We start from the raw sequence: 18770 nt of genomic DNA, 5'->3' as shown, positions 1-18770 counted from the left end.
ATCTAAAGGATTAGTGTAAACATTTCTTTCAGTCCAGGTTTGGTATTTATGCTGGCCTTCTTTTCTTCTACAAGAAGGAACAATACGTCTTTTTTTCCAATTAATAAGTGACTTCACTGTGTTGCAAAGTCCTTAAATCTTTAGCATTTGTTGTTCTTGCCTTTGAACTAAAGACTTCCTTAAACAATAGTTAACAGGATTATAACAACTTAACCCAGGCCTTCGTAAGTTTTCATTTTATGATACAGAATTGAGACAATTTTGCTATTCGGTGATTTCCTATTTGTCGAATATGGTATCTTTACACCAGGGATTAGTAAATGCCAAAAGGAACTTGCTTTTGTAGTAAAAGAGAAGCTAAATATATATTGACTTCAGGCATTTTTTTTTATAGAAAAGGAACTCTTAAAGGAAATAACCAAGGCAAAGGATTAAAAGCATCATATTTGTGATGCTTAAAGCATTCTGATTATTTTTAAAAATGATGATGGTCTCATTGCAGACATCTCTATAGTTCAGACTCAGGAAATAAATCTTATTTATTTATTTCCTGAGTTCGTCCCTTTATTTTGCTGGTGAATTTGTTGACAGATAGTAATTAGGTCACTGTATTGAAATGTCCATTGTAAGCTCAGAATTCTCTGTGTTGGTTGGCGTGACAACCATAGCGGTCAATTAAACATGCTCAGAAACTGAGAAACTGTGCTGCTCAGGTTAACTGGATGGGGAATAAGAGCACCGTCCAGAGGAAGGCAAAATGGACAGAGACTTCTAAGAACTGCCTTGGATGTGCTATCCCATATTTATTTGTGTGGTATTGATAAGATAAACTGCTAATATGTACAAAAAGCTAGATGTTTAAAAATTCATTTAGATTACCAAATATAGTTTTGATTTTATATGGATTTTTCAAAGGTTGAAATAGCCTTAAACTATGAAGCCCTCTTTTAGAGAAAATGCTTAGTATTCTTTGTAACAAATATAATTGCTATAAATGATCATTTCTATCCAGCTAGTTCCCTTTTAAGTCGTTCCGTGAAGTGCATGGCAGATGACATACACAGATGGTGTAGATTGGCACTGCCTTTGCTGGCCAGTATAGCCATAGCCAGATTTAGGGACCAGGGAGATGGTGAAAGGATAAATCATTAACGACAGAGACAGAGCGTTGGACAAAGACGGGATGGTACGGTTCACTATCTTTCTTTTCTTTTCTTTTTCTATTTTTCAGCTCCACCCCTTTGGCTGGTACATAGCTATTAACCTAAGACAAATTTGGAGGTAGTCAGTGAAAGCAAGTTATGCTTTACAGGACATTTCATAGTTTTTGCCATATATTTTATTTCTAATACAGACAACATTTGGGGGTTAGGAGAAGGGATTGACTGTCTAGCAAGATTTTTTTAAAGTTAGTTTGTTCTGATCTGGCTAATAAAATTAAAAAGACAAGATAAAATGGACATCAGAGCTTTGAACTGTTTCTGTAACTCAGTTTAAGCAATTGATATCTTAGGTAAGGAAGGTGGCATATTTTAATTCGATTCTTTTTTATTAGTATGCCCGTATGAAAATTCAAGTACGGATGTTTTAATTAATCAATGAAAAAATATGAATATCAACTATAAAAATAAGTACTTTTAAATAGGCTAAGATCATTCCAAAAATCCATTGTCAAAATCAATTTAAAAAGTCAGTATCCATTATAACACTTTTGAGAAGATGAGATATTACAGATCGTCTTCACTGTACAAAAGGAAATGAACTGTATAGGATTAAGGAGCTAACTAGTGATAGAACTGAAAGCCCTGCTGGCCTCATTCAAATGCAGGCTCTTTTCTTTTTTTTTTTTTTTTTTTTGCGGTACGCGAGCCTCTCACTGTTGTGGCCTCTCCCGTTGCGGAGCACAGGCTCCGGACGCACAGGCTCAGCGGCCATGGCTCACGGGCCCAGCTGCTCCGCGGCATGTGGGATCTTCCCGGACCGGGGCACAAACCCGTGTCCCCTGCATCGGCAGGCGGACTCTCAACCACTGCGCCACCAGGGAATCCCAGGCTCTTTTCATAGCACCGTGATGCCTGCTAATCTCCCTCCCCATCCATGTTGTGGTCAAACATAACTTCCCGGAGACATGAGATGTCCATTGAGTGCAAGTGAAACCAACACTGTTTTATTTTGAAATTCCTTTTCTTTCTTTGTCACGTTCTTTTTCTGGAGCTGTGAGCTGTAACTGATTACTTTATGTGTTCGTTTTTGCTTCTTTTTAATTTTGAGAGAGGCATATTAATATTTTCACTATATCTAAATGTCTGATTTGCTCATGAAGAATTATTGAAGGATGGACAGGGGTAAATATTATCCATCATTGACTGGTATTTAAATATTAACTCTGAAAAACAAAATCAACTTTTGAAATTACCCTGATAGACACACACTTCTGTAAAATTTTCATTGTCTGCTGTGCAAATGATTAATAATAAAATGTAGCTTCAGTTTGTTTTAGAACTGGCACTCATTAAATTTTCCAGTTTTGAGGACAAATGTTTTGTCTTTCTTGTATTATCCTCATGAGGTTTTGGTTAAAGCTTTCAAGTGTTGGGACTAAAAAATGTTACATTAAAAAAACAACAACAGTGATCTGTATATTTCTATTTTACATTTGTTATTTCTGTAAACAAATATGAACTGAATATACCTTAACCAAATTCAAGATATTTCTTTGAGAAAAAAATTGGCCATTTTCCTTGATTTCAGGATTGAAAATACGCGTCTCTTGCCTCCCTTTCCTTTTCTTTGTTTCTGACCTATCAGTTGAAAATCTTTGTTTTCATTCTCCTTTGTTTCCTCTTTTCAGTCTGTGCGCAGACCTTTCTCATCTTCCTTCCTTTTTAAAGTCTCTTCCCCGCCTTGTCCTTCCCTTTCAGATCCATCCCCACTCTCCCCCCTTCCCATTGCTTTGACTAGATCAGCACACTTTAATGAGCATCTTCGGAAGGGTGGAGGAGGTGGGTGAGATGGAAAAGCGACGAGCAGGAAAGTAAAAGATGAGAAGAGTGTGAATTTTATAAAATGGGGGGAAAAGATAAAACAGTGGACAGGAGTGTTATCAGCAAGTTAAAACTTCACAGCATGTATTTCTGTTTTTTCATCCTTTATTGGTTGGATTCTTTCATTCATTGATTCATCACTTAATAAACGTATAATGAGCACCTACTTTTTGCCAGCTCTAATTGAATCGTTTGGGATGTAGGAGTTAAAACACACACACACAGACACAGACACACACACACAAGACACAAAGTCCTCGTCTTCCCGGAGCCTGTGTTCCAGTGGATAAAAACTGAGCTTAGAAAATGGTGCTTTATGTTGTTAATGAGTATCCTTCTTTCAGAAGTGAGAGCAAAAGGAAAAGATTTTTCGCAGAAAATTGTCTTTCATAGATTAAATTTGTTGGTGCACAGTGATGTCCAGTAAGCAGTTCGATGCATGAGTTCAGGATTTGGGAGAAAAACCTGCATTGAAAGTCTGCGCCTGTAAGTTATCAACAAGTATGTGATCCTTGATGACAGCAGTATTGATTAAATCAACCTAAAGGTGTTTGTAGACCTAGAAGGGACCGGAATAGAGACTCAAAGAAAACATTGTAGAAGGAAGCTGAGAATAGGAAAGAGAATGTTAAGTTGCGCAAAAGCATGTGTTGGGTCCTTGAAGAAAGCCAAAGACAGGTCACGAAGAAGTGGCCAGCAGTATCCCGGTGCTTGTGAAGACCGATAAGATAAGGTCAACAGTAACTATGTTGACCTTAGTACAGTGTCAGTCAAACCTTTGAGTGAACCTTTACTGCTCTATTTCTCTGTAGCTCATACCGTGTTAACTATATTAAGGTGTATTTTATTTATTTTATTTTTAAAATAAATTTATTTATTTGTTTATTTTTTGCTGCATTGGGTCTTCGTTGCTGCGCACGGGCTTTCTCTAGCTGCGGCGAGCGGGGGCTACTCTTCGTTGCGGTGCGCGGGCTTCTCATCACGGTGGCTTCTCTTGTTGCGGAGCACGGGCTCTAGGTGCGTGGGCTTCAGTAGTTGTGGCACACGGGCTTAGTTGCTCCGAGGCATGTGGGATCTTCCCAGACCAGGGATCGAACCCGTGTCTCCCGCACTGGCAGGTGGATTCTTAACCACTGCGTCACCATGGAAGTACTTAAGATATATTTTAATACCTAGTATGTCACATCTTATGAGAAGGATGATATTTTTTTCCTGTGTTGTTTGATCTTTCACATGATAGGGATGTGAATGTGCATTTACGTGAAGAGCAAAGAATCAGGATAGTGGGAGAAAGAGAAAATAAAAGAAAACAAAAGAGGGTGGTCAGTTGTGAGAGGTGCTGAAATCCAGAATGTAGCTGGAAAGGTTAATAAACACTCTGAAAAATGACCACGGATTTTTTTTTCCCATCCCTATTTAAAGAATAAAGTTTAGTTTTGTTTCTTAACACAAAGACGGAAGATGTATCTGTCTCGTATTTTGTGTGTTACACATTTCTGATGGAAAAGCACAGTTGTGGTGAAATTAGTTTGAGGTTGTGGTGAAATGAGTCTGGAATTGTGCAGGATGGATGGATTGGAGGATAAGAGGCTATAGCTTGGTGGTCATAGAGGCTAGACTAAGATAAAGGCTATAAACATTGGAAGGATTCAATTGAATTGATTCCAGGGAACAATGTGAGGGAAAATTGATGAGATACCTCGTGTCTCTAGGCCAAAAGCAATACCTAGCACATTATCTATTAAATAATTATGTTAATAATTGTAGTCTAACAGTGTCTGACAGATGTCACTGTATTTTCAGTAGAAAATTTTAAATATCCAGTGGTATCCTGTGAGTATCCTGTAGGTGCCTTGGGTCACAGGCTGGAATCCATAGGTTGATGCTCCGCTTTCTCCTATCTTGTTCTTCTTGTTGTGTTGGAATATATACTGCACTGTATCATAATTGCTTACGTGATTTTTCCATCCTCCTTGCCGGACTGCAAACTACACGAGGAGAGGACCACGTTTATCTTGTTCATAGTTGAATCCTTCCCAACCAGCACTGGCTTGTGGTGGGTCTTAAATAAGTAGTTGTTGAATTAATCCAAATTATGAGTGGGTTAATTATATACAATGCTAATTTGACTGCGTGTATTTTTCAAACTCTTAAGTTAGTTTCTGGCATATTTCTTTTAGTGGAGTCATCTTAACAGTCTATGTGAAATCCGTTAACGATATCTGAGTAGACTGAATGCGAGTGCCAAAAAAAAGAAACACTTCTTTAGTTCTGCATAAGAGAAGGTGAATTAAATGAATTAGATGTACCCGTTTGGGCACACTTTTAAGGGAATTGCGGTAGACATGAGAATGATAACTCTAACCATCGTTAGAAGTCACAGAATGCACCTAACTCACTCAGCTCTTCACACAGCTGTAGGAAGCACAATGTATAACAAACCATCCACCGAGTTACTGGTTTAAGACAATATGGATTTTGTTTCTTTCTCACAGTTGTATGGTTGTTTGATTTATTCTGCTGCTTCGTGTGGTACTGGCTACAAGACACTGGGACATTGGCAGTCACCTGGGGTCTTGATGGAGCAGGAGTGTCCCAGAGGGTTCAGTTGATGTTGGCTGTGGGTCGCAAGCTTAGCTGAGACTCTGCGCCACTACGCCCACGTGTGTCCTCTGCATGTGGCTTGGACGTCTCACAGCATGGAGCCTGGGTCCTGAGAGGGAGCATCCCCAGAGCAAGCGCTCTTAGACATCCAGGCAACAGTAGCAAGGATTCTTAGGATCTAGCCTCAGAAATCTGAGAACTTCTCCTCTGCCACATTGTATTTGGAAAGGCAAGTTGCTAAAGCTTACCCAGATGGGAGGGGAGGGGAATTAGACCCTTCTTTTCAATGTAAGAGGCAGCATGCATAAAAAGAGAGGGGATGAGTCAAGAGTGGCCATCATTGACCATCTACTACGTGTAGTGCTATTATCTTTCTTATTTTAGAAATGAGGAGATGAATTCATGGAGAGCTTGGTAACTGAGATTCATAGCTGATAAATGCAACATCCAGGACTCAAACTCTGGACTTTGCTCCCAGAGTCTCTGCTCTTAATCACAACCTGTTACTGCCTCACCTCTAGCAATATTGTTCATTCATATATGATTACGCGCACACACACACACACACACACACACACACACACACACAACCTGTTACTTCCTCACCTCTAGCAATATTGTTCATTCTCATACATGATTACACACACACACACACATACATTCAGTATATTTAGAGGTCATGGTGGTAATGATAATGGCTATAGTCATATAATTCTTTGTTTTTGCATAGTTTATTAGGGTTCACATTGATTATTTTATTTATTCATAGAATGCATTTTTTGTTCAGTAGTTTAATTTTGACATAATTTTAAATTTACAAAAGCATTGCAGAGAGAGTGCAGAAAGTTCCAGTGTAACTTCACCCAGCTTCCCTGAATGCTTGCATAGCCATGGCACATTTATCAAAACGTAGAACTTAACATTGATACAACACTATCCAACTACAGACTTTATTTGGATTTTCAAGTGTTATTGACAATTGTCATTTAATGTTCTAGGATCCAATCCATCGTACTAAATTGCATTTAGTACTATCTCCTTAGGTTCGTCCAATGGGTGAATGTTTCTCCATCTTGCCTTGTTTTATGTGACCTTGACGTTTTTGAACAGTACTGGTCAAGTACTTTGAAAGATTTCTCTCATTTTGTGTTTGCCTGATGTTTTAAGGTTGGCCTGGGTGATGGATTTTGAGGAAGAAAACCAAAGAGATGGTATTCTTGGTATACCAAGTGGTATCACTGGTCACTTGGTTAAGGTACTGCACTGTCTACCACTTCTCTTTCACACTGTTTTTGTTGGAAGTGAGTCATCGAGTCCATCCTATCCTTAAGGAGCTTCACTTAGCCTCCTCCTCCTGGAAGAAGTGCTGTCAAAAAATGTGTGAACATGTTAAAACCACCGACCAACATTACTAAATATTTCAGAGCGGTCCTGTGAGGCTATGCAAATTTGTTTCTACTCAGAATGAATTTGAACCTCTCCAGATCGATCCTGATTTTTCTCCTCAAATTTGAACTTTTAGTCACAAAATTTATTTTTATAATTATTTAATATTTTTGTCTGTACATCTTATGGTATAATGTGACAAAATGCGGGACCGTAATATAGTGCAAATAATTCTTATCAATGTACGTAATTCCTAATATAATCTACTTACCAGTTAAAATATAAAACATTCAAAATATATAGTTTACAAAATTTTATCCATATCCACATATTTTGTTTACTAGCTCTGCCTTAACGATCAAAATAGGCATTCATCTTATGTAATTATATCAAAGCATATAATCTGGTACAAATAAATCTTAGACCTTAGTGTTGTGCTTTAATAGATTGTTTTAAGCCATTAATTAAGTTTTCTTTCTGTATTATTAAATTTGGTCTTTTACAAATATCAAATTTCTGAAAGAATTTATGGAATATTGAAATCAGCAAGAATTTTAAAATTTTTGATGAAAACAGAGAAATGTACACTTACCATGAATAATTCATAATTGTTCCTTTATCAACTCTTAAAAATTTTTTTTCACCAGTGAAATTGATACGAATTAATCTAAAGCAAATTCTACTTTGAGTAAGGTTTCTTATGCAGGTAAAAATGGGGATGTCAAGGCAGTGCCTAATTATTTTATAATTTGTTTTTCTGTTTTACGTTACTTTTATAGCAAAGGAAGGAAACAGAAGTATTACTTTCTAAGGAGGCAAAGTTAATTCAAAGCAATTTTCATTTTAATAAGTAAAAAGGGCACAATCAAGTTTAATAAACTTTTTAAAATAGGAAAATATTGAAAATAATTTAGAATTAGTAATTTTTTTTGAGTTTTGTTTCATTTTTGCTGGCAATGTAGGGCAGTGTATTTTTTTCAAATGTACATTACAGACATTGGTATTACCAGTTATGCACTGATTATTTTTTTTTAATAATTTATTTATTTTGGGCTGTGTTGGGTCTTCATTTCTGTGCGAGGGCTTTCTCTAGTTGTGGCAAGCGGGGGCCACTCTTCATCGCAGTGCGCAGGCCTCTCACTATCGCGGCCTCTCTTGTTGCGGAGCACAGGCTCCAGACGCACAGTCTCAGTAGTTGTGGCTCACGGGCTTAGTTGCTCCGCGGCATGTGGGATCCTTCCAGACCAGGGCTCGAACCCGTGTCCCCTGCATTAGCAGGCAGATTCTCAACCACTGCGCCACCAGGGAAGCCCCCTATGCACTGATTTTACTCGGTGTATTCAGAACAAAATAAATGTATATTTTAGAATGATAATCATTGAACCTTCCTTTCTGAATGTAAATAGTATTTTAGTAGTTCAAAGGATAACAACATATCTTAAAAGGGGAAAGGAGAAAAATATGATTATTTTCTCTACTTAACTTTGAAAATGATTTCTTAATCGACTCTATTCCTTAAGGTATATGCAAATAATGTAATTATAGTATTAATGGAATACAAATTATTAAATTGTATAATGTAATTTATACAACTTACCTATGATTTCCATAATTGCAAATATTTTGGGATAATAAAGTGCTGTTTCTTGTTTGGCTTGTTCTGCTGGTTAATCAAACCTAATGAATTTATGGAGACTGGAGAATATAACTGCACTTGAGTTGTATTAATTTGCTAAGTTGTTTAGCGAAGGATCATCAAGAATACAGCAATAAACAAAAACATTATTTCTGTCTCCAAAGAACATGTACTTTAGTAGGGGAGGGGGCATACATGTGAACTGTTACCTTACAAGACTGGATATGACTTTCCTTATGCCCTTTCAATTGGGACTTCAGGGAGTTTCCATGAAAGGTGATTGTTTTTTGTGAACCTTTAAGGATGGTTAAGATTTTGAAAGGTGGACATGGGTGAGATGATATTCCATAAAGAGAAGCAGTCTTAACAAAAGCTCAAGGTGGGTAAGGAGAAAGAGTTTTGAGAAACTCATAATGTTGTCTTTGTTGTCCTAGGGTGTATGGAAGAATGGTCTGTGAAATAAAGTTGGGGCCAGATGATGGGATGATGTTAGCCTAAACATTTTAGCCTCTAGGCAGCAGAACTTGGTGATAAAAATGATGGGGCTTATTATTCCCGGCACTTTTTGAGCCTTCCTGTTTTCCAGGCCTTGCAACAATCCAAGGAGGTAGATGTCACCGTTATTTAATATATTACAGTTGAGAGATTTGAGGTTTAGATATGTCATTACTTGCCCCTCTGCTCGAGTTCATTATCTGACACCACCTTTGCATCTTTATAAAAGTGGCAGTCATAGTGTAAAACCATGATTTTAAAAAGAAGGATTCAGAAATGCATAGTGGGGAGGAGATCTGAGGTCGGTGAGGAAGTGGTTGCAGCTATCTATGTATCTACTTTAGAATCAAAATGTTAATGGAATGATAGGGATGTGATGAGATTGGACAGACATGGGCTCTAGCAGCGCTGGCTGGCAGAACTTGATAGATGACCGATCTGATGTAGAGGGAATCAGAAAGAGAAGGACCAAAATCACGAGATGGTTTTGAGTTTTGGTAACCGGGTGAATGATGCATCTATCACTGTAAATTGAAAGGTGAGTTTAATTTTAGGCAGGGAGTTTGCCCTGGAGAGTCATCCACATGACCATTTATACCGCATAAGGAAAGTCCAAGGCATTTGGAAATGTGAAAATGGGTCTCACGTGAAAGGTCAAGATTATGAATGAAAAAAAATTTGAATAATCTGCCTTGAGACAGTAATTAAAGGTTTGGATTGGAGGATATAAGAGATGGGAAGAAAGGGATCGAGGGAGGGACAGAATTCAGTGAATACTGGTATTTAGAAGACGAAGGAGGAAAAAGAGATAGCAAAGCTATCAGAGAATTGTACTGGAAATTAGTTAGTGTGGTGAGGTAGGAGTTTAAAAAGGAAGGCATTTGAAGAAGCTTGATACGGTGGAGGTTGAGAATGAAGTAATTTCAGATCCAGAAATTAAGATGTTAACTATATTAAAAATGTGTTTCCTGTTCTGGCTTCACGGTTTTTTATCAACACAACCACAGAGGACCTATGGATTCCCTATCCTCCATCCAGTCCCTTCCTTTGTTCAGGGCATCCAAACACACTGCTTGAGTTTCTTGATGCCACTTGGGTCTCTGATTATAAAATTGTAGGTCCTTATATGATCTTATTTTCCACTGTTGGTGGTGTCATTAAAACTAAATAATGTGACGATTGTCATTTTTGTTTTATTTTTTTATTCCTGTGCCTGAGTCTCTTTGCTTCATTTATAGACTGTTTTAGTCATTTGGTGTTGCCGGTGATGAGCTACATATGTCATTTCTTGTGTCTCCGACATCTTACCCTTCCAATTGATTGAACATATACTTACTAAGGTCTCTAAATTCTTCCTCGTCACGCTGGTCTTTTGTGCACGTGTTATCACTTAATCTGACTAGTCTGAGTAGTTAGAACTGAAGCTTTGGTTTAGTCCTACCATAGAAAGGTATCTATAGCCATCCAATAAAATACAACCTTACCGTAAATGGTGATTACAAATTCACTGATTTCGGAGGTAGGGAACACATTTGGAACTGATTGTGAAACTGGTTTTCTTGCTTCTCTAAAGCTTTGTAGAATCCAGGTATTCTAGGCATTATTCAGAAAACATTAGCTAATTTGTGTTGAAGAAATTCAAATTGTCGTAAACTTTAAGATCATTTTTAAAATAAATTTTGTTCTTATTGAGAAATACTAAATTATTAAGCAAAAACCATAAAAAGTAAGCAAGTCAGCATAGGTTTGAATATGCATGGGTTGAATGTGACATTTGTATATTCACTTTAGTTTTTAATTCTCACCGTACCTGCATGATAGCTGTTCACTCATTCAGCGGGTATTTGTTGAGTGCCCGCTCTGAGCCAGACACTTGGGATGGACAAAAGTGACAGGAAGCTGCACTCTTGCACATATGTCCTTCTTTTTGCAGAGGAAGAACCTTGAAGCCCCTGCAGGTCATCTTTCAGAAGTTAGAGCGTGTATTAAAATACTGTTTTTTTTCTGACTTCAAAACGGTCTTTCTATTGAGCGTACTGCCACCTCTAAGTTATTGTATGTGATGACAGTTTTATTTTGTTTTTCAAAATGAATACAAATGTATTGTCTTCTTTGAAAGAAGTTATACTTTTCATAATTTTCAACTCATAGTTTTCCTCTTATTTCCTTTTAACACTTTCACCCTCATATTTCCTCACTTAGAATATATGTAGAACTAGCCTGTTAGGTCACATAATCACACCGCTGCCAGCCTGGTGTATTTGTTGCCAGAGAGGGAAAAAAGCCCATAGACTTGTTCATTTTTATTCTGTTTATTAGAAGAGTCTTTTAAATTTTAAATTTTTTGACTGATCTTCAGTGTTTGCTTCTAGAGGAGGGTCAGGAAAGCTGAGCATCTGTGTTGAAACAGTACCTCAGGGCAAAGCCACATACATGTTGCTCCACGTGAAACCCACCAGCTAAACTGGGAACCACTGGAATGCTATCGAATATCCTAAGCACTGCCGTGGAACATACTGTGCTTTTGGAAAGAATGAAGTATCCACACAGAAAGACGTGGAAGCATGTCCAGTATACATTACAAAACCCAAACAAAATAGAAATCATTCTCCATTTGTGTGACAGCTTTCAAATATTTTTTGGTAAGGGAATATTTACAGACTTATACATCCAATAGTCAGCAGTGATTGCATCAAGCTTGGGAAGATTATACTGGAAATATCATGAGAAACAGAACTGTTCCCAGGGATAAAAGCCAGTGTGGGTGCTAGTGTGAAGACACGCCCCCCATCATTTTCACAGACATTTATGAGAACTTGATATCTTACCAGTAAGTTTTTTTTTTGCTGGAATATCATTTTTTAAGGCAGATTTTACCTCAATTACTGACTAATGTTATATAACAAATTTGTAAATAAAGAATTAGTGAATTTTATTCCAGTCATATAATTAATGTAACAATATTTATGTTATAATTATATGCATAATTATATAGTAATGTATATGCTATTAATATATAACAATTATATTATTGATATATTTATATATTATAATTATATTAAATGATGTATTTATTATATATAATTGTACTATATTTTATACAGATAATGGATTATATGTTAATAATGAGAAAGAATTATTAGGTAGTTATAGTCACCTATGTCATGTTAAGTGGAAGAAAACAGAGGAATGTTTACTCAGGAAATCTCTATGGTGCTTGATTTTCACCTAAACTACAGAGTTTTCTTTGTCATCATCTTAAATATTTCACTGGAGAAGCTCAGTAGATCTGGACTATTAGATAGATGTCAGTGACAGGTACCCAACTTGCATTTTAAATATTAATTACCCCAAGTCCCTTACAATCAGTGTAACATTTATAGCCTAGATTAAATGCTTCACATTACTTTAGTAAATTTTCCCCAGGAAACCTTGATCCCGTAAGAAAAGAGAACACTGGTGGGCCTGCCCTGCTAGTCCGCTGGTTACACGCCGATGTTCATGAATAAGGGTTAAAGCAGAGTTGAGTTGGGAAGCAGTGAAAGGTGAGATGCCAATCTTTGCTCCTTTCTCGCCCATTCAGTTAAAGAAATGAGATAAATAAGTAAACGCTAAAGAAAGTCATTTATGTGATTGCTGCTCTATAAATACCAAATGGATTAATTAAAGACATTCTTTTAAAGTGTCACACTGTCCTTTTTGGGGTAGTTCTAGTTGATATGTAAAATGTATAAAGCAAAGATAATTGCTCTGGTATATTTGAAGAATTAAAAAAATTAAGTGATTCATTAGTTATTCTTCACAATTTCCCTACGTCAGAATGAGATCTGTTCTTCTCTAAGAAAATTGATTCGTTCCTGTGGTTGATTAGTTCCTGTGTGATTGATTGATTAGTTCATCATCTATAGGTAATATATTGAACACATTGAATTTTAATAACACTGAAGCAAAGGCTTAAGATTATAGTTTAACACATTGATTTATGCTAATGTAATATACTGTTGGAAAAGTATGTTGAAGATTTGCAATGTTTTGATGTTTTCTACTTAAAAATTGACTTTGTTACTAATTATAAAATATGAAGTCTAACCCTGTAACTTACAAGTAGATATAACACACTCACTTACAGAGTCTTGCTACACAGAGAAATAACTTCATGTGTAGGGTATATCGATAAAATATATATTCCTCGTATAATTTACTGAGTTCCTACTATATGATAGGAACTAAGATATATCAATTTATTAATTATGTATTCAGTGTTAGGTAAAATTGCACCCATTTGCAAAGACTCTGCAAGGCTGACTACTATTTTTCTTAAAGACAAATAAAACCTATGGTCTTCATGATCTCTAGCTAATATAGTAGGCCAGTTATTGAATATGGTCTCACAGTTAGTAATTGCTAGGACTGGAATTCACATCCAAGCCTGTTTACCTCCAAAGACTATGTTTCCATAACAACAGCTGGCCTCATATCTTGTGTTTACTTATCCTGTGCCCTGCCAGTAGCTCCTCCCACCCATGCCTCCATAATTGTCTGGAAAGTCTAAAATTAAATTGCGAATTTATATTGCTATTCAATATATATAGTCTTTGTTCTTTGCTTTGGGGAAGGATAGAATTTCTCTATAGGGCTTGCTGTTAGAATTTGAGCTGGACGCACAGGCCTTGAGGGCATGTGGTTTGCAGACGTGTATCACTATTGGAGTCATTATTCCAGTGCATAGATTCTTAGTTTCCCATGGTTCCCAGGACCTCCACTTATTTTCCATACCTATTCCTTTATGTGTACATGTAAATGTGTTCGGGGTTTTCAAAACCACGGTGGGGAATGCATCCGTCATATGTAAGTGTGAAATTGAACGGTCACCTTCAATACAGAAAATTAAACTTTGTTAGAAATGAAATAAATATACAGTGAAACTAACTATTGTTTAGGTGGGGATTCTTACTCCGCCTATTCATGGAATTGATTTCCCAGGGCAGCTTCTTCGCCTTGCTAAGACTTAGACTTCTCGTCATGCTTCCACGATCAGTGCTTGAATATGTTAGGGACTAAGCTAGAAGATGCTCAGAGGTCCCGTACACACCTGACTCTTTCGGCAGCAGCTCAAGTTTTGACATCATGAATCAGCACAGTTTGCTCTTTCAGTCAGAGCTTCTGTTACTCTTCTAGATTCCCTTCACTCCAAGGCTTGGCTGGGTCTTTGTTTGGAAGCCAAGTGGAAAGATACATTGGCTCTTAGCTGTCAGTTAAGTGAAAAAAGGCGCATTAACCTAATTCTCCATGGAATTTACATATAAATTGACTTAACACACTGGGTAAGTCAGTTCAAAACGGGACACTTGTAGGATAGACACTTTAGTCTAATGATTCATATAATATTGAACTGAAATTTTTATCTAAGAAAGTTTTATTGAGGTTCTTGCCGTGGATCTCTTTTTGAAAAAGCGTTTCTCATCAGTGTTATTGCTTTGCCCCTTTAAAAACATCTCCTGCTTCAGCCTCTTGCCATTCTTATGGTAATTCTCACACCACAAATTAATAGTGAGGCCAGGCATATTGTGTCCTTGGTTTTTTATAATCTGAAGATTTTCCTCTCATTTAGCGTCAGTAGTGTCTCTTGACGTTTTTATTTTTTCTCAAGGTTTCCTCTTTCGTGTTCTACTTCAATGTCAGTCTATAAAGGATAAAATATAACCTCTCTTTTTTGTGCTTTCATCCCAATGAGCTGATTTATAGATTTATAACTTAGATTTTCACAGCACGTTGATCCAAGGTGGCAGAAAAAAACAGCTCTATATTCATGAAGTTTTAATTGGCTTTTCTGAAGGCTGTAGGTTGTGTTTTGGTGTGTATTTCACACATGACTTGCTTTATAATAATTTGTGTACTTTTTTAATCATCAGAAGTGTTCCTGATTTCTGTCTTTTAATTTAGTTGTTTTGAATTTCACCAGATAGTCCTCTACACGTCCTTTAAGTGGCTATGAAGGCAAGGCATTTGGGAAGGAAACAATCATTTATTTCCTCTGCTCTGTCAAATTTTTTACACTTGAGTTTGAAATATAAAATATTTGGTAAAGGATAGGAGAGGACTGAAAATTACTAGCAGGCTGAAATAACATTTAGGTTAATGGAAAAAATCTCGAGATATTAATAAAATTTTGAATAAAATTCTAAACATCAGAGTTCCTCATTTTCTTTTTTTGGGCCATGACTTTGGAGAAACGCCAGTAGAGAAATATTTGGTTTTTTACGTTGATTTTTAAGTAGGAATCTTAGAAACAGAGAAAACACTTTGTCTTTTCCCATTTGTGTTTTTTAGTGGCTACAAAATACCTGGGGGTCCTCTTCAGATGTATGCTTTACACATGATTGAGTCTAGATTCCTCAACTTTCTGAAGTTTTGTGAGGTTAATATTGAGTTTGACACGGAGATATTTCTCTCAACTGCAGATATTTTGGCGATACTAATTGTATATGGCCTTGTAGATTTCTAGACCAACTCTAAGTACTTCCAAAGGTTTTAGCCTAACATCTAAACTGATATGAGTGCGAGCCTTCTCAGCCCTGGTAGATTTTACACATTCACACACAAGACAGACAATAAAAATGTAAGCACTATATAAATCTGCTCACTTTATATCATGATTTTATTTTATATCTACGTCGAAGTATGGTGTGGTCACAATTTTGGGATCATCAGGTTAACTTAAAAACTATTTTATGGACATTCTTCATTAAAACAGTGGATAAATGAACAAAATTCCACCTATTATTAATTCAGCCCATTTGAGAATATAATTGTTTATATATCACCAGTTTTATATTGTAATTTCAGAGATAGAAAATAGCTGTATTTTACATATTTCTTTTAGTGATTTGTCAGTTATTGCCTCTTAAAAATGCCCTTTATTACACAGTCATGGTTGTAACATGAGATTTTTTTTTTACTGATTTATTGTAGTTTGATGATCCAGTGTTGATACAATTATTCTTTGCTCTGTTGTTCAGTTGTTACAAGGATCTATCATTATTTATGATACTCTTCATTGTATAAAATATTTGTGATGTTCACTCATGACAAATTACTTTATCTAAAAAGCTCAGTGTCTGATTGCTTTCACTTTCTCTTTGGAACTTATGTATTGCTGGATTCTGTATGTCAAAATAAAATATGTTAAGTTTTTTCCAAGTTAATTAGATTGGCTTTATTATTTGACTGTGTTAATATCCCCATTTTGTAAACATGTATTTTAAATACTTCAGTGCCAGTATTATAGATTGGGTGGGGAGGGGAATCTAATGACATATTATTTGAAGCATTTAGATTTCATATGAAAAAACTTAATGTTTATTAATACTTTTAATTAATTACCATGGTGAGTTATAGTAGATACTGTGTTATTAACCCAGTGGTTAATTGCTGACCTTTTCTGGGACTTTTGGTACAGCAGAAGAGACAAACAAAAGACAGGCTCAAATGCAAATTTCCCCCTCACTTGGCTTTATCCACACTAATGGGATCGTAATTTACTAAGCAAATATCTAAATTAAAAACAGTGGCATGGACAGAACTCAGTCTACAATCCTTGATTGTCCTTGATGAACATTAAACAACTGGGATTTTCAATTTTGCTGCTGAACTTCAAGACGTGTTGGCAACAAACTTGATAGAACTGGGTTTCATTATTTTGCTATGTGGATTAAAGAAAAAAATTAAGGGGATTCTGTTTACTCCATTCCAGTTAATTTGTATTGAAGGATTTATTTTTAAAGGTATTTATGAAATATCATTTTGGTTTTGCCATTTAGCATATTAAAATTTTTCCTTTCTGTTTTTAAGGATAAAGGCTTTTTTTCCTAAGATTTTGGTGCAGTGAAATGAACGCTGAGGCAAGCCTTTTGTCTGGAGATAACTATTGCTTTTACACTAGCCATTGCCCTGTTTCTATGGAAACCGCAGGACTCTGAGGTATAGAGGTTTTTGTCCAACGATGCACAGTGATAGCCAATCAGAGTTTCTTTCCCTATTCAATTTATTAACTCACGATTGTGGTTTCAGTTGTTCCGTATAGAATCCAAATACAATTGCATTCATTTTTCCCACAAGTGTCATAATCTGCCTATGGCATTTTGTATCAGATTAGTTTTACTTAGGATTAGTGTTACTATTATTTGAAAAGGTAATTTTATAGACACAAAATCAGTTCTTACCTCGAGAGTTGTCCTTTCTAGTATCAAGTAAAAATATTTTCTTAAATTTGAATGTTAAGATTTTGTTTCTTTTCTAATTAGCAACCAGTCTATTCCAAACAGGCTCTCCTATTTTCTATATTTATTGTGAAGATGCAATATTGAGTCTGGTACTAATTTCAGTGCAAGGCATTTGTTCTCTTTAAGCCTTGGAGTGTATGAGAATAGAGATTTTTTTGCCACTGCTCCTGAATGGCGTATGCAATGATGGTAGTGATTAATAAGCCTTTAATGTAGAAAATTGATCTCTTGAAAGCCCACTCAACTATTTTTCAATATGTGAGATGGCTGGTAAACATTTGCTTATATGAGCTGATGGTGCAAATCTATAGGGATGTATGGAATCTCCACCAAAATGACAAGGGGCTTTGAATGAAGATGTACAAACAGAAGGGCATTGGTGGATTAAATAATCATATAAAGGGCTTTTAGTATGCTGATTTATTCCAGTGACCTGGTCACGACCTAGGATGAATTATTGACCAAGGGGGTTCAGAGAAATTCAAGATACCTCCATCTGTAAGCACATTACTTTATAGTAATTGGACTTTCCCGGCTTCCATTTGATTTCCGAATACTAGATAATTATGTTTTCTCCTATATGATGAATATCTTTCTCTCTCTCTCTCTCTCTCTCTCTCTCTCTTTCAGTATATAACAGTAGGAAAGCAAGATGGATGCTAACCCCAAGATAATGTGAAACGTGGACTAGAGTCTGTTCTGTGTGATTTCTCTTCCCTTTGTCTCTATTTTTGTTTTCCTTTTCCCTCTTTCCCCCAGAGGGAGTGGATAGAAGCCAGTTAGGAAGCCCTGAGGCTCAAACTCAGCACAAAGATAGGAAGGCAAGTTGGCCGTCTAAATGGGGTGATTTGGATTGGGATAGGCTGAAGTTTCTTCTTCTGCAGCCTCCTTGTGGCGTTTCTGGATCAAACACTGGTGACAGGATACAAAGGAGCATTTGCCACGGATATACCATTGTAAGCTCACAGCATTCTTGCCCTTCATCCTTTACACCCCCTAGGGCTTTAGCCTTTCCTGGAGCTTTTATTTCAGCCACAGCCTCTCTCTCTCAAAGTGGCTGCTGCTCAGCATTCATCCTTCTGTTCCCAATTAAAACCTGCCATTTACTGAGGATAAGCCCAGGAGCAGTGTCCTACTTGAAGTAACTGAGAAGTTGTGACTGACAGATACGCTGACCCCGTATGGAGGGGGTCGTGTCTGCAGCCCCAGAAAGGTGTGTGGTGGAAGTGTTCATGAGTAGAATATCCTTTCCCTTCCTCTGATGGTTGACTGGGGAAAATCAACCCATGTGCACTGAGCGCAAGAATAATAGAAGAGGCGATT

General features: G+C 36.6%; 1 protein-coding gene across 8 annotated transcripts in view; it reads left to right on the top strand.

Moving 5' to 3' along the window:
* The window catches only part of GPM6A (glycoprotein M6A), a 287922-nt gene that overhangs the window by 176519 nt on the left and 92633 nt on the right, over nt 1-18770 (top strand). The window contains exon 1 of one of the 8 annotated variants that reach the window (XM_049704157.1): nt 1166-1186. The exons of the other annotated variants lie outside the window; for them this stretch is intronic. The gene's annotated coding sequence lies outside the window, so the exon portion shown is untranslated. Of the gene's footprint in view, nt 1-1165; nt 1187-18770 lie in introns of those variants that run through there. 8 annotated transcript variants of the gene reach the window in all.

This window comes from Orcinus orca, chromosome 21 (genome assembly GCF_937001465.1).
Source record: "Orcinus orca chromosome 21, mOrcOrc1.1, whole genome shotgun sequence".
NCBI classification, from domain to species: domain Eukaryota; kingdom Metazoa; phylum Chordata; class Mammalia; order Artiodactyla; family Delphinidae; genus Orcinus; species Orcinus orca.
Note: the sequence above shows the minus strand (reverse complement) of the source record. Positions and strands in the feature narration are given on the sequence as shown.